Source organism: Danio rerio, chromosome 1 (genome assembly GCF_052040795.2).
Source record: "Danio rerio strain M-AB ecotype USA chromosome 1, GRCz13ab, whole genome shotgun sequence".
Classification (NCBI taxonomy): domain Eukaryota; kingdom Metazoa; phylum Chordata; class Actinopteri; order Cypriniformes; family Danionidae; genus Danio; species Danio rerio.
Window position 1 is genome coordinate 33,296,735 of NC_141021.1, and position 14,659 is coordinate 33,311,393.

Genomic DNA, 14,659 nt, shown 5'->3' on the forward strand with positions numbered 1-14,659 from the left:
CATATGATTGATGTCCGCGTTTTTTAGACACAATGTGAAGATAAAAGAACTTGAACTTTCACATGCAGCACAGCTCATAACTGCCAGTTCCACAACAGTGGACCAATCAGATTAACTCAGAGGTGGGGTTTCATTGCAAGCTTTTGTGTCCAGATACCATCATGCTTTATGCTGCATTTTATTTTAGTCCGAAGCATTAGGTCTCGCTTTTTACAAGCAAAGATGCATTCGGTGTGAATGAGCTCTAACACTATGTAAAACAGTTGAAATTGTGTTGCGAACAATTTGCATTTAATCTACTAACAACAAAATGGGTATTTTAAGAGTGTTAAAGGGGTAGCTTACACAAAAATTACAATTCTGTACATATTTATTCATTGTCTGCTCGTTCTAAACCAGTGAGAGTTTCTTCCTTAAGCTGAATATGGTGAACAGAAAGGTGTTTGGAAAAAGCAGCCATTGACAACTACATTATTTTCTCTCGTATGGATGTCAAAGGCTTCTTTTTTCAAGCATTTTCGGATTATGTTGTGTTTTCAAGAATTACAAGAAATACAAAAAATACAAGAAATACATTCAAAGGAGTTTAGAACCACAGGACTATAAGTAAATGTTGAAGAAATCTTCATTTTGAAGTGAACTACCTTGTACATAATGGTGTAAATGGCATAAAAATATATGTGCATATATTCCAAACTTCTGAATGGTATGCGCCACAGATCCCAACAAAATATTAAGCAGTTAAAATTCCCTAAGATGAGAAAATGTTCCATCATATGGATTAAATGCATTCAAAACCATAAATAGCAATGATCCTAAACTACTAATCTCAGTCAGATACCTTTTTCCAACTTGTCACTGATGGTCCAGTAATCATGAAGCCTGACAGCATGAAAGAGTTTTAGAAAGTGTTGTCATTGATTTAAAAGGGTTTGACTGACAATTCTTGTTGTCTTTTCCAAGTCACTTAATATTTCCTCTGAATCACAGAAGAGTTCTAAGTCTTCGTTACAGATTTACTCCAGAGCAGTCATAGCTTATGAACCAGACAGCAAGTTTCCTCCTTCAATGTGAAAAATATGGATTTAAACTTTTATATCAATCCATTGTGTTCCAGAATTTGTGCTCCGTCAAACCCCACGTCCTGAAGCAATGCATGCATAGCCCATTTTATCAACAGGACACAACGTGGCCAGAGTTTGAGCCAAGTAGCGCTCTACGAGACACGTCATCCTTTAAGCTAAGGGGATTGGGATTATTAGACACAAGCGAGGCTTCTATTAAGTGTGGTTACACCCCCCCCCACCCCAGCCCCAAACACATGCACACATAACTTCACTCAGCTGACTCCAATCCTCCTGAAGGGGTTAAACAGAGACAATCCTGCACGTACACCATCAAATGCACACTCACACTTCATTCTTGCTTATGTAGAAGTGATGATGCCTCTATTTCTGTGCCAGTATTCACTAACATATTTAGAGACTAACAATCAGCTCATGAGGTTTAATAATATCAGTATCGCATATAGATCTAATGTAGCCATCAGATCACTGACTATCACGTGATTCACAAGAGGCTGAAGAAGCATTATCTTCATCACAACCTGATCCTCATCATCTGACCCACTATGTGTGTGTGTTTACAATATGTGTGAAGAGAGTGTGACACTGTATGAATTTTGCAAAGAAGAAATAAGGAACTGCCGAATCAGTGATTGGTGATGAAAACAGATTTTCAAATATTTTGTGGAATGTCATAGAATTTGATTAATAGCTGGATTAATAGTACAGATTGATAAGATACCTAAAATATTAAACTGCAAGACTTCTTTTGAATGATGCATGTTCTGTTCAGCATATCTCTGTGTGAATGAACGGCACACTCCTAACGCTGACTATACAAGGACATGAACTTCACCTTCAGTGCTGCTCTGATGGTAAACTTTACAAGAATTTAACTCAATAAATGTAGATTTTACATGAACTGTATTTCACATAAATCTGTATTGATAATACAGCCCATTCAAATTTAACTTTAATAAGCATTGCTCAATCTTTAATGTTTTCATTTAAACAATAAATCCGCTTTGTTTAAGGAGTTGTTCGAATGGAGCAACCCGGTGGCACAGTGGGTAGCACGATCGCCTCACAGCAAAAAAGTCGCTGGTTCAAGCCCCGACTGGGTCAGTTGGCATTTCTGTGTAAAGTTTGCATGTTCTCCCCGTGTTCATGTGGGTTTCCTCTGGGTACTCTGGTTTCCCCTACAATCTAAAGAAGTGGTACAGGTGAAATGAATAAGCTAAATCGGCCATAGTATGAGTGAGAATGGAAGAGTGTATGGGTGTTTCCCAGTGTTGGGTTGCAGCTGGAAGGGCATCCGCTGCGTAAAACATGCTGGATAAGTTGGCGGTAGGTTTCACTGTGGCGACTCCTGATTTATTAAAGGGACTATAAAAGAAAATTAATTAATTAATTAATTGTTCGAATGTAACTAAATTAAATATTTGAAATTGAATTAATTTGTTAAAACAGAATTTAGGGAAACATATTATTTCACATTGAATTTATTAAATAACCAATGTTTCATAAAGTCTTGTAAGAGACATATACCGTCACACTGTGTTAATAAGAAGAATAAATAAAAATTTATAATAGAAAGACGTGTTGTCTTTACACTATAACCCAAATTTCAGAAAGGTTGGCATGTTTTTAAAATCCAATAAAATACCTGCTTTAAAACTTTTGCATATTCTATGAGCTTGTCACATTTATTTTTCTCTTTCCTAACTGTTTCGAGTGTATTGCAGGAATCAAAATGAAAAGTGTTAATATTTACAAAATACAATTCATTTGCTTGCTCAATACACTAAAAACTTTGTGTCATTCAGTCATTCTTTCTCTTTTCAGCTTAGTCCCTTTATTAATCTGGGGTCACCGCAGCAGAATTACCTGCCAAATTATCCAGCATGTTTTACACAGCGTATGCCCTCTAGCTGCAACCCATCACTAGGAACATCCATACACACTCATTCACACATATACACTAACTTACCCATTTCACCTATACACATTTTTGGACTTGTGGGGGAAACCAGAGCACCCGGAGGAAACCGACGCGAACACGAGGACAACATGCAAACTACACACAAAAATGCCAACTGACCCAACCAGAGCTCGAACCAGCGACCTTCTTTCTGTGGTTTGACGTGTGCTATTGACAGTTAAATAAAAGAAAGAGAATCAGCAAATAGATTTCTCTGAATGTTACTGCGTTTAAATTTTTTCTTAAACATTTATGGTATTAAAGTTGTATTTACCATTTCTTTTTCTTTTGGCACTGTAGATTTGAAGCATTTTTAAAAAAGAGCTGAAAAAGTTTACACAGTCATACTGAAAAAAAAGTTACAGCCTAGGACTGCATAAACTGTGCTCAGCATATACAAGTTCACCCCTCACAAATCTACCTTTTAAATTCATATTTTAATAGGAAGCTATACCATATTATATTTGTCCATATACATTAAATTAGTCAGTACTGAAGCCAAATCGGCAGCTTATCTAACAAAATAACTTGCAATAACAGTCTAAAAACTAGTACAGCCAAATTAATGTTATAGAAAAATATTAAATATAAATATTTAGAAATTAGGAAAAATCAAAAGAAGCAAAAAAAGAGGAAAATTTTGTTGCATTATTTTGCTTGATTTAATTGTATTATCTTTCAATTTCTTAATATGTTTGGTGACTAAAATATTGTTTTAATAAATATATCTGTTTAACCAAAATACATGGCCTATATCCACTGAGAAATGGAGAAAAATATTTATTTTCAAAATAGGGTGTTCTCAATTATGCTGAGCACTGTATTGTTTCACCATCGATATCCTAATGTATGCACACACAATAGTCCCATTGTGGGATATGCAATGCTGAGTTGAGATCATAGTTGACCAGACAACAGTTCAGAATATATGAGATTTCTTTGGTCATTTAACCAAAATAAAGTAAAAGTTCATCGCTTAAGGCTTAGTTGAGATACATTATCACTTGTCTGCTTTTAAACAGAATAACTGAGTGCTCAGGTGTCACTCTTGGTGACTTGATAACGGAGTGAGACACTGTTTCCATTCATAACAGTGACACTCTGTAAACTCTCTACTACATAGTAGAAAAGTATGTGATTGTCTTCAGCATTTTTTTTTGTGTGTGCATAAAACAAAATAATGTTCATCCAATTAAATAGAGTCGGACTGACAACTCTCATAATTCCGATAAGTCTATCAGCAAATGCAGATTTGAACAACTGCGCAACCTTTTGTATGCAGCTCCGCCGACCGCTGCGCGTTCACGAGAGAGAGCATGCTCACGCGCGATCAGTAAAAACATGCTAAATCAAAACTTTTTAAAAACCTGAATCAATCTTGGAGTTACCTTTGCATGCTGGAGAAAGGATGACGTCTGAAGGATTTCTGTTAGACAGGTAATGTTCTGTTTTAAAACTGTTTTAGCTTCACGCAAAGCTGATGTAACGTAAGATGTTGTTGTTACAAATGGGTTATATCTTCACAGAAGTGTTTTTCAGCTACTAAAATATTTAAATGAAAGATTGATAAGACTATTTTCAGTTTCATAAGGGACCTTTTACAGCATCGATGATGTAGATTTTAATTAGTTTAACAACAAAACACAAGTCAATACCGCTATTCTGCCTAGTCTCTCCCTATATTGTTTACCATGCAACTCTAAATATTTGCTCTGAAATAGCATGTCAGTTTGGCTTGCACGCCACCAGACAAGCACTAGTCGCTTTTAACACATGAGAGAGGGTTCTTTTGCGGTGCTCGTGTTTCAGGAGGCGTGGCTCTAGACGGCAGGGGAGGGACTGTGATTCAGAGATGTATGTTAATCTGTTAGCATTGTGGAAGATCACCTACTGCACCTTTAATAATGCATTGTTACAATCAGATTCATTGTTTACTTAGTTAATTCACTGAGTTTACAAGAGATAACAATAAACAACTTTATTTTCATCAGCTAACAAAAACAAAGGGGATCAAAGCCTGTAATAAATGTATTCATTGTTTGTTCAAGTTATTAATACATTAATATTAACTAATATAATACTTATTGTAAATCATTTTTACATAAAGCATGTTGTATTCTTTTCATTAAAAGTCTATTGAGAATATTGAGCTGGACATTCAATTAAATTGCAAATCTAGTTGAAATAGCAATATCAGTCAGACAAAAATGTGATTTTCTCTGTTAGACTCCCCATAAAACTTTAAAGCACTGTTCACTTCACTTTTAGCTTTGCTCTATTCTATTTATCGATGCTAACAAAATATCACAGAATCAGATTTTCCAATATCGTACAGCCAAATTACAGACAGGAATAAAGGTTTGCATTTTATAATGGCAAACTCTTGTAAATGCAAATATGCTCATGAAAACCTTTTTTTTTTTTTTTTTTATAGAATCACAATGCCGATCTGAACAAGAGAATCAAAAGTGTGTGTGTGAGCTCCTTTAGTATAAAACACACCATAAGCAATATTTTTAAGGCATTTAGATAAATTAAGTGTTGGTGAATACCTGCATTTCACCACTATGCTAAAACTCTGCTAAGTATAAATAGTTTCACAAAATCATAGTGGAGCTAAAGAATTTTCCAGGACACGCTAACAGAAAAAAACTAACATCTACAGTAATTTTAAGCATACAATATCAAATATTAAATCTTTAATATCCTTCACAGGACAGTCACACAATCACATTTAATATACTTTTTTACAATATGACAGTGCTAGCCTATTTTATACTTCATTTTTAAATACATAATGTAAACAAAAATAAAAGAAAGAATTAAGTTAAATACACGAGATAAAAAGCTGCTATCACTTTGGGGAGCCAAAATCAGTGTAATACAGTCAAATGTGTTACTCGTTGTACTTGTAACACGCAAACTATAGGATGTCTTTCTCCACAGCCCTGAAAATTCATGCTTCAACCCAGATATTTGACAAAATAAAGTAATGAAAGTACATTGCATAATGCAATTAGATGAACAAAGTTGTAATTGAATGCTCTGTTCCTAAAAAGTCTTAAGTTCTAAGAACAGAAAGAAATCAACGGGGACCGAATAGCTTTTAAAAGAATTTTCATTTCTGGGTAAACTGTCAGTGTGATACTATAGTATAAATACAGTTTGGTTCTTTGTGCAATAAAAATTACAATTTATCTACAGAAAAGTATTTTTTATATATAAATTTCACACACACACACACACACACACACACACACACATACACACACACACACACACCTACATCAATGCTGAAGCATTGCACAGAATAATGTAAATCAAGATTTTTTGTGCCCTATAATCTTTGATAAAAATAACTTTTCCTCCCTCTTGCAGTGATATCTCTTCTCTAACGATGTAAGATTGACCAATGACTACCCATAAGCATACAACAATCCAGTCAGTTCCCAACGGACACAATCAAATCCTGTCCTACATTCTACTTCTTCAAGACATTTTACTTGAATATAACAACATCAGAAGAAAAAACTACTTCAACTTGATTCATGCTCATAATAATAACACACATGATTTTACCATTAAAAATGAGCTTTCCTTCAATATATAAACATGTATTTGTCATTAACCACTTCTTAACCCTTTAACTGCCTGCTCTACCAAATGCTTGACCATGATTTGAGTTTAAAATAATGACTGTTAAAAAATGAAAATCAAACAAACATAATCATGTTACACTACTACACTTGATTTTGGTTTTATTGTAAAAAAAAAAAAAAAAAAAAAAAAAAAAGCATGTTAAATAAGAATCTGAAATATTTTATGGCATACTTAAAAAAATAAAGATTATTTAGTATTCAAAATTATTTTATTTTGATTATTTTTTAAACTAAATTGGCCTTAAAATATGAAAAATATGAATATATGAAGTGTATGTATTAATTCCAGTTCTTTTACCATAAACCATATCAACCTCAACCAAATGTAATTATGGGATGTGTTGAGTGAGTTAACTAGCGACATTAGAAGATAAGAAATACAATCCAAAAAAAAATGTTTTGTTGGTGAGGCAGTTAAAGGGTTAAGATGTTTGAAAAACAGAACAATAAGTAAAACATTACATTATTGACTGGCGTAAACTACTGCAATATGAATCAGCTTATACATGTCACCTAACCTGTTGATCAGCCGACACCCACAAGCAAACAGGGAGTGTTCCTCTCTTTTCATTTTCATACCACGTTTGTGTTTCTGCTTCCCAACCTTTCACACAGTTCTTATAGATCACAGTTTTTTCCCAGTAAATTCCCTCTCCTGTGAGCTGGTCTCAGTGGGCTATTGTATTGCTCTAGACTCCACTCACACACTCCATCCTTAACAAAAGCCCGGCCGACCTGCCTATACCTCCACACTCACCAGCTATGGGGTTTCCATAGCAACTCCTGCACCATCCCCAAGTCATCAGTGTTGCTTCAGTCTGGGAATGGGGCAAAGACACTGAACGTGATTAAGTCAATGTGTGTGAGTGCATGTGCAATGATAGTAAAAGAGTAATTGATACAGAAACAGACCTTAACCACCTGATGGCCATTTTCTACCTTTAGCCAAAAAACGGTCACAAGTATTTTTAATGGAAGACGTAATGAGAGAGACAGTATAAGGATGAATGGAGATGGAGTTATCCATGTAATCTCTTAATACCCCTGCACTCCCCCTACTGGTGTAACCGATCTCAAATAGTGTCCGGCTTATCATATGGTGTCTGCAAGTGCAGTTTAATTATTTTTTATTATGGCTTTTTCAAATTAAATGGCATATTAACTGATGATCCTTAATATGCTTGCTCTTCAGTTGACTTTTGACTGCAAATTTTTATCAAGTAAAAATATGTTTTATTTTGTTCTAAAAGTCTCCACTTTTTGGTTTGTTACACAACTTTTTTCTAAGATATCTTTTTTGTTATAACATTTTATTAAGCAAAAACTTTTATAAAATGAACTGACAGAATCCCTAATAGAGTGTTTATTTTTTTCCAAATGCAAAAAAGACATCAGGTCTTTCAGCCGGGACAGATTTGCAGGGGCACATGGGGATTTTCAATTTAGCAATATTTGCCTTCTGGCTAGCAATGAGGCGAAAGAAATAATATCAATCTGGCACTTATTTTATAAAGCGTCATTATAGGAGGTAAACCGAAAATTGCTTTTATTGGGCCGGGTTTCACAGGAATATTAAGAGCCCTTGATAGTATATCTAAGAATAGAGACCAAAATGAATTAAATTTAGGGCACGTAAAAAATGTGTGTGCATGTCTGCCGCGGACAAAGAGCATCTATTACATCTGTGATCAGCTGTTAAAGAAAGTTTTTTTTTATTTTTATTATTATTCATTTAATTTAACTTTTGCTTTGGTAATCAATAATTGGGTCGTTTTTTTTTTTTTTTTCTTTTCAATCTAAAAGTGGGGTTTGTCTACAAAAAAAATGATGCCTGCAGAATTGTTGCAAGCCAATTAAATGTGTTGAATTTAAACAAGCAAATTAAATTTAGTAAGATTCAACTTAATTTGTTTGTTTAAATTTAGCCCAAATAAATTGTTTACAACCACTTAACTTAAAAAAGAGCAAACCCAAGAAATTATCTTTGAATTATTTTTTACAGTGTATATTTTACCCATGTGTTGGAATGAAACAGCACAACATTTATTAGTGCAAGTATAACTGCAATATCGTTTTACTGAATCAGCTTAGGTTTGCTTTATTTTCTATATACATAATTTCTAAAAAGAATCATGTTAGAATATGAGCATTAAATACTAACTGATAGGCTTTTGATGAATGTTTGCACTTCTCTTAATCATCACTGCATACACTTCCCTTGTATGCTTTGCACTCAATATAAAAACTAAAGAACGCTCATAATCAAACAAAAATTAACAAATGTTTCTCTCTCCCTCTCTCAGTTTGTATTTCTGCTTTCCAACCTTTTTTACAGTACTTATAGATCACAAATTTAAATGGTAAATGTCTTTTCTTAAGAGCTGGACTGAATAGAATCATATATATTTTTTTACTCCTCAAGTTTAAGCTCGAGTTATAAAAGTATGATGAGCCTAAATAAAATATGACCCTTTGCAAACTGTTCCATTTCTTTAAAAAATAAAATAAAATGATAGTAAATCCATATGTCAGGCTTTACAGGGTTAAGACACAATTTCTGGAATTCACAGTACATACCAGAATACAGTCGGAGTGAATGTGAATTTAAAAAATCATTGCCCTAACTGTTAGTGAGTAACATTAATCAATACATCCTAGAAGTGCAAAGAAACAATTACAAGTACATTTCTGCTAAATATGAAAACAATTTCTTTAAAGCTAACTGTTATGCTGATTGATTTTATTACATATTTGCCTATATTGAGATTCTAATTTCCACTGTTAATTTCCTCTGCTAAAGTTTTAAGTGAAACTTTTTTTTTTGTTCAAATTGATACGAAATGTTAAAATTAATAAAAATTATTTAATAATAAAAGGGAACAAATTCATCACTACAAGTGCCACCACAGTAAAATATATATTTTTTAGAAAAACAGGAAATCTTCTAACTTTGTATACACAAAAAAAGTGCATTTAAATGTAACATTTTAATTAACAACAGGATCCCAACTGCAGTGGAGTGAGTCAGTTCAGCAGAATGTAATGAAATCAGAAAGTGCCGAGCAGATACATTTCCCACACTGGAAACAATGCGAGTAAAAGATTGATGTTGGGATTTTAGGAATCAAAAGGAGTGTTCAAACAGATATCACACTGCTGAAAACTGCTATTTTTACACAGCCCTAATTAGCAGAAAAGGAATGCTGTTACAGAGGAAGAAAACACAAATCTGTAATTTATAATCCTAACAAGGATAACGAATAAAGAAAACAGAATATTTTAATATATAATCTTTATATTTATGACCAAATACACAAGATCATTGTGCATAAACTAAAAACAGTGACTAGCCAACTTAATATAAAATAGCATTTGCCCACACTCATCTGCTGTTCTAATCATGATAGCTACATTCAACATGTGTTCTGTGACAGGATTCCTCTGCATCAGATGACACAGGGTGACAGAACTGAAGTCCTGTTCACAGCGTGGCATCTGATCCGCTCGGCTCTAGTTACACACACACACACACACACACACACACGCGCGCACACACACAAGCCGGGTGCCTTGGCCCACTTCCACTGACTGTAGTAGCGCTGTCTCCGCACTACCGCATCTATGCAGATTTAATAAAGAAAAGTCTTTCCGAAAATGTACTTCAGCAAAAACATGTATAAATAAATAAACTCACTACCTCCTCAAAAAATTTAATTTAAAAGGTTTTAAATCTTAATAAAATAATGAAAGTTCCATAAATTGTTTTATTAACTGAGTTATTTCAACTTAGTTAAATAGCAAAACAAAACAAGCATCTTTTGTGTGAAGATATAAAAAGAGCATTGGATTTTTAAACAATTTGCAATTTACTTTCAGATAATAATTATAAACTAATTATATAAACAGCGAACTAAATAAATATCTTATACTATCAATAATTTTGCTTCTATAGAATTTAAGCTCCATTAATTTTAATGCTTTGTTTTTTTAATTTAGTTTATTAAATGGCTTTGATAAATTTGATCAAATCATCGATTGATTCTGTATAACTTTGCTGACACACACTCTCAAACGATCTGTATTTCTAATTCACATGAAATTTAAAAGCACTGATTTAATTTGTTTTAACACCCAGCTTAAAAATAAACCCAATTTAGTGGAGCAGGCAACATTTTTTATTTTTATTTTTTAACTAAAATACAAATTTAATATAAAACGTATACTCAAAAGCTGAAAGAACCTTAAAAGTTCTGGTTTTGTGCATTTTTGTGATATTGCTGAAATTATGTTGCTCTTCAGATTGTAACAATTATCACCAATCAACATATTTAATGTTTGAATCTAAATATGTATCGTGTTCAATGTACAGTATTATTATAAATATTATACTTATTATTACAATGTTGTACATGTACAATTATTACCAAATAATATATTTAATAAATGAATCAAAATGTATTAAAATAATTGTGATTATTATGGATCTGATTCTTTCTTGTGGAGTTAAATAGGACCCTTTTGCAATAACAATTTGCAATTTAATTGATCATCAGGAATGTTTTTTTTTTCATGTACTTACACTGCAATATAAACTTACTTGAAACTTTTGAAAACAAGAAAATGGTTAAAATGGTTAAAATAAAATCAACCATACAAACTAAACAAAAAAGCAAACAAACAGAACTCATACAATTTATTAAGAGTTAATAATGGAGGATAATTACAATTTAATTATAATTTAAATATCATAATTTTAAAAGCCAAGTGTCTCTTTAGTGATTACACAATATTGACATCAAATTTTTGTTTATGTTGTTATTAAAACATAGAAATAGATTTAATTGGGAAATTAGAATGCTTTGCCACAAACACAGCAACAAATTGAAATATATGTAGATTAAAATGTACAACAATAAGCTTGTATAAAATTTTTAATATAGAAACAGTTTCAAACAAATTGAAAATTAGTTTAAAACCTGGACTGTAAAAAAGGTTCAAATGCAGCTCCATAGCCACACAAAGTACAACAATGTACCCTATTTAAACGACACAAATTTTCAGTTTGCAAGTAGTAGTGTGTGCTTTACAACCATTACAGTGAACCTAATTATGTTCTTAACCAACATCTAACCTCGGAAGGTGCTTTGAAGACAGTGGGGGATCTCACTTTATTATTAAATACAACCAATAACTTAAATAATGTTGTTTTTTGTGGGCTGAAAAAGTCTGCAAATGTAAAAATGAAAATGTGAATCTAACAATTGCCTCTGAAAACAGACCGAAATGCTTCACTCAAGAATGAATATTTGACAAGTTTAATGCACGAGTTATCTGATTCTTATAACATTACTTTCACAAACATTTAGATCAGTCTGTTAATTTTGGTTTTGCATGTTGTGACATCAAAAACCGGGTCATGATCATTCTGAACACTGAAGCAAACCATTTTCACAATGTTCATTTCATCAAATTTAGCAAATTTATATGGGAGTTTTAAGATTTTTAAATTTACCATTTCATCCCAACTAATTATGATTACATAGTAAAATCCTTGCTAAAATGATTTCTTAAAAAAAAAAAAAAAAAAAAAAAAAAAACATGAATGTATTAAAAAGGCAGCAAAGACATTTGCTATAAACTGCAGGCTGGCCACATAGAAAGAATGTAAAGCTGGTCACGTGGTTCTGCTTTAAGTAGCTGAAACTATGCGGTAACCTTTCTGTTATTCAAACATATCTGCATGTGTTGGAATCTATCAGATATGATTTACATTAACAGAAAAACATAAAACTTTCATAAAATATATTTTCAAATTCATTGGAAAATTTTTACCATTCAGAGAAATTCGCAAGCCTTCACAAAGCAGATTTCTCAAACATTTAAACACAATCTATGACAATAAGCAGAAAACAAATAAACAAAATAGGCTATAATAATAACTACAACAATAATAAATGTAAAATGCTTTAAAAAAACATCTGAAAACGACAGCAGACATTCTACTTAGGCGTTTTTAAACAAAACGTAACATTTTATCACGTAGTCTACATACGATTAACGCATTAAATACTTAAAAAATATACCAATGTATAAGCTGCAACAGGGACTGTTCCAACATACGCAAACCACAAAACATGTTATGTTCAGATCCGATTCTCTCAAAGCCAGTTGTGCGCCTGTGTGTGTGTGTGCTGACACAATGGACAAAAGCACTCGACCTAAACAGGAAGTTTGACTTTGTGTCATTTTAACAATGTTTCAAGCCTTCAGTTATTTTTACACACACTTTATTTTCAAGATATAATTACTACGTCATTATTACACAATAAATTCGTAAAGGTATGCTGTTTCATCTAGAGAAATAAACAACTAAACACTATTGTGCGTTGTTTGATCGACTGAGCAAAACAGCAACCGAAAACAACATTACCCGTTACATAATAACAACTTTGGGTATAAACAAGTGAGACTAGGCCCAAATGATCATTCAATCAAGTCTAAAGCAGGCAGACAAGCAATCCAACCAAATATGACAGCCGAAATTTACCTCAAGTTTCTAGGAAACCTTACACCTTCCTGTGCAAGTCCCTGAAACAGACAACTCAACAGTCTTGAAATTACAAACCTATAGGCTAACCTTATATTTCCAAACGTCAACTGTCAGCGTTATTTACAATATTGCATACAAGTATGGATAAGATTTACACAAATACTTAAGAGTTTAACAAATGTACAAATTAAAGGCACAGAAAAATGACAATTTCCAGTACTAAACTGTATTATTCTAGGAAACGGGCGCAAAATAAACAAAGGTAGGCTACAAACCTAAACAAGTCTGTTCCCTCCCACTTCTTAATAAACTAGACCTTAAACGCGTTACTTATTCACGAGCTTATCGACAACCTGTTGATATTCGAATTTAATCTGAATGCATTTTCATACATAGCCTATACACAAATGCACAGACCGAAAGGATTCATGCAATCACACACCCCTCACCCCTGAACTATATTATCATCTCTTTTCTTCAACCCCATTGACCCTAATCACAATCCACCTCGTAAAAACATACTTAGATGTTCAACCAACTGGACAAATGTATAAACATACCGTTTCGTCCTGTGGAGCCTTTCAAATAAATTCAGCAAGATATTACAGAAAATTAATTCTGCGGGAAATCCGTGAAATGCACCACCCGGCGGAAATATCCAAAACGCATCCCATCCTGACAAATAAAACCAATTCCCAAGGATGCGTGTAACTGGAAAGCTTGTAGGGAACTTGTTCAGTTATATATTCACGTGGTTATTAAGATTTTCGTGTCGTTTCGCGGTAGTAAGAGGAGTGGCTGCCGATGGTACATGGACTCTGTCCAATCAGAACTATTGTCCTTCTTCTCCATGGTTTACTTCATAGCTCCTCCTCTATTTACTATAGGCATGAAACTGAAACTGAAATGCATACAAGGTGCTTGTTTGATTAAACTCTTTAAACAGCTCTACCTGTTGACAAATCAGCATTTAATATTTTTTACAATATCTGTTCAGAGTTTTTTTTTCCTTTTTTAACAGTTATTGTCACTTTCTGTTATTACAACCTTAATTACTACAATATAAACAACGCAATTTTCACAAAAAACACAAAAATAAAAACAAGTAGGCTAATATAAACGGTTGTTCAATTTATGCCAATTGATATTACAATGGTAAAGGCTATATATTTTCAATCTCTTTGTTGTTGAATATTTAAACCAGAAAAATATTCAAACTACACAAAATGCAATATTTAATATGTTCATTATGGAAACATGAGCATCAGTTTAATCATGTAGGCTAAATATAAAAATATTGTATTACCATAAAAGTATTTGACAAAACAAAATACTATAATAAATTATAAAACTGATTCATTTAAAAAATACAGTAAATGTAAAAAAAAAAAAAAAAAAACTACCA

The 14,659-nt window shown here is 32.8% G+C and overlaps 1 protein-coding gene across 2 annotated transcripts in view; it reads right to left on the reverse strand.

Annotated features, from left to right (window-relative positions):
• igf2bp2b (insulin-like growth factor 2 mRNA binding protein 2b) overlaps positions 1-14,084 on the reverse strand; it is a 67,177-nt gene extending 53,093 nt beyond the window's left edge. For both annotated transcript variants that reach the window (XM_087235753.1, XM_087235751.1), the window contains exon 1: positions 13,815-14,084. The gene's annotated coding sequence lies outside the window, so the exon portion shown is untranslated. The remainder of the gene's footprint in view (positions 1-13,814) is intronic.
• Positions 14,085-14,659: the final 575 nt, after the last annotated feature.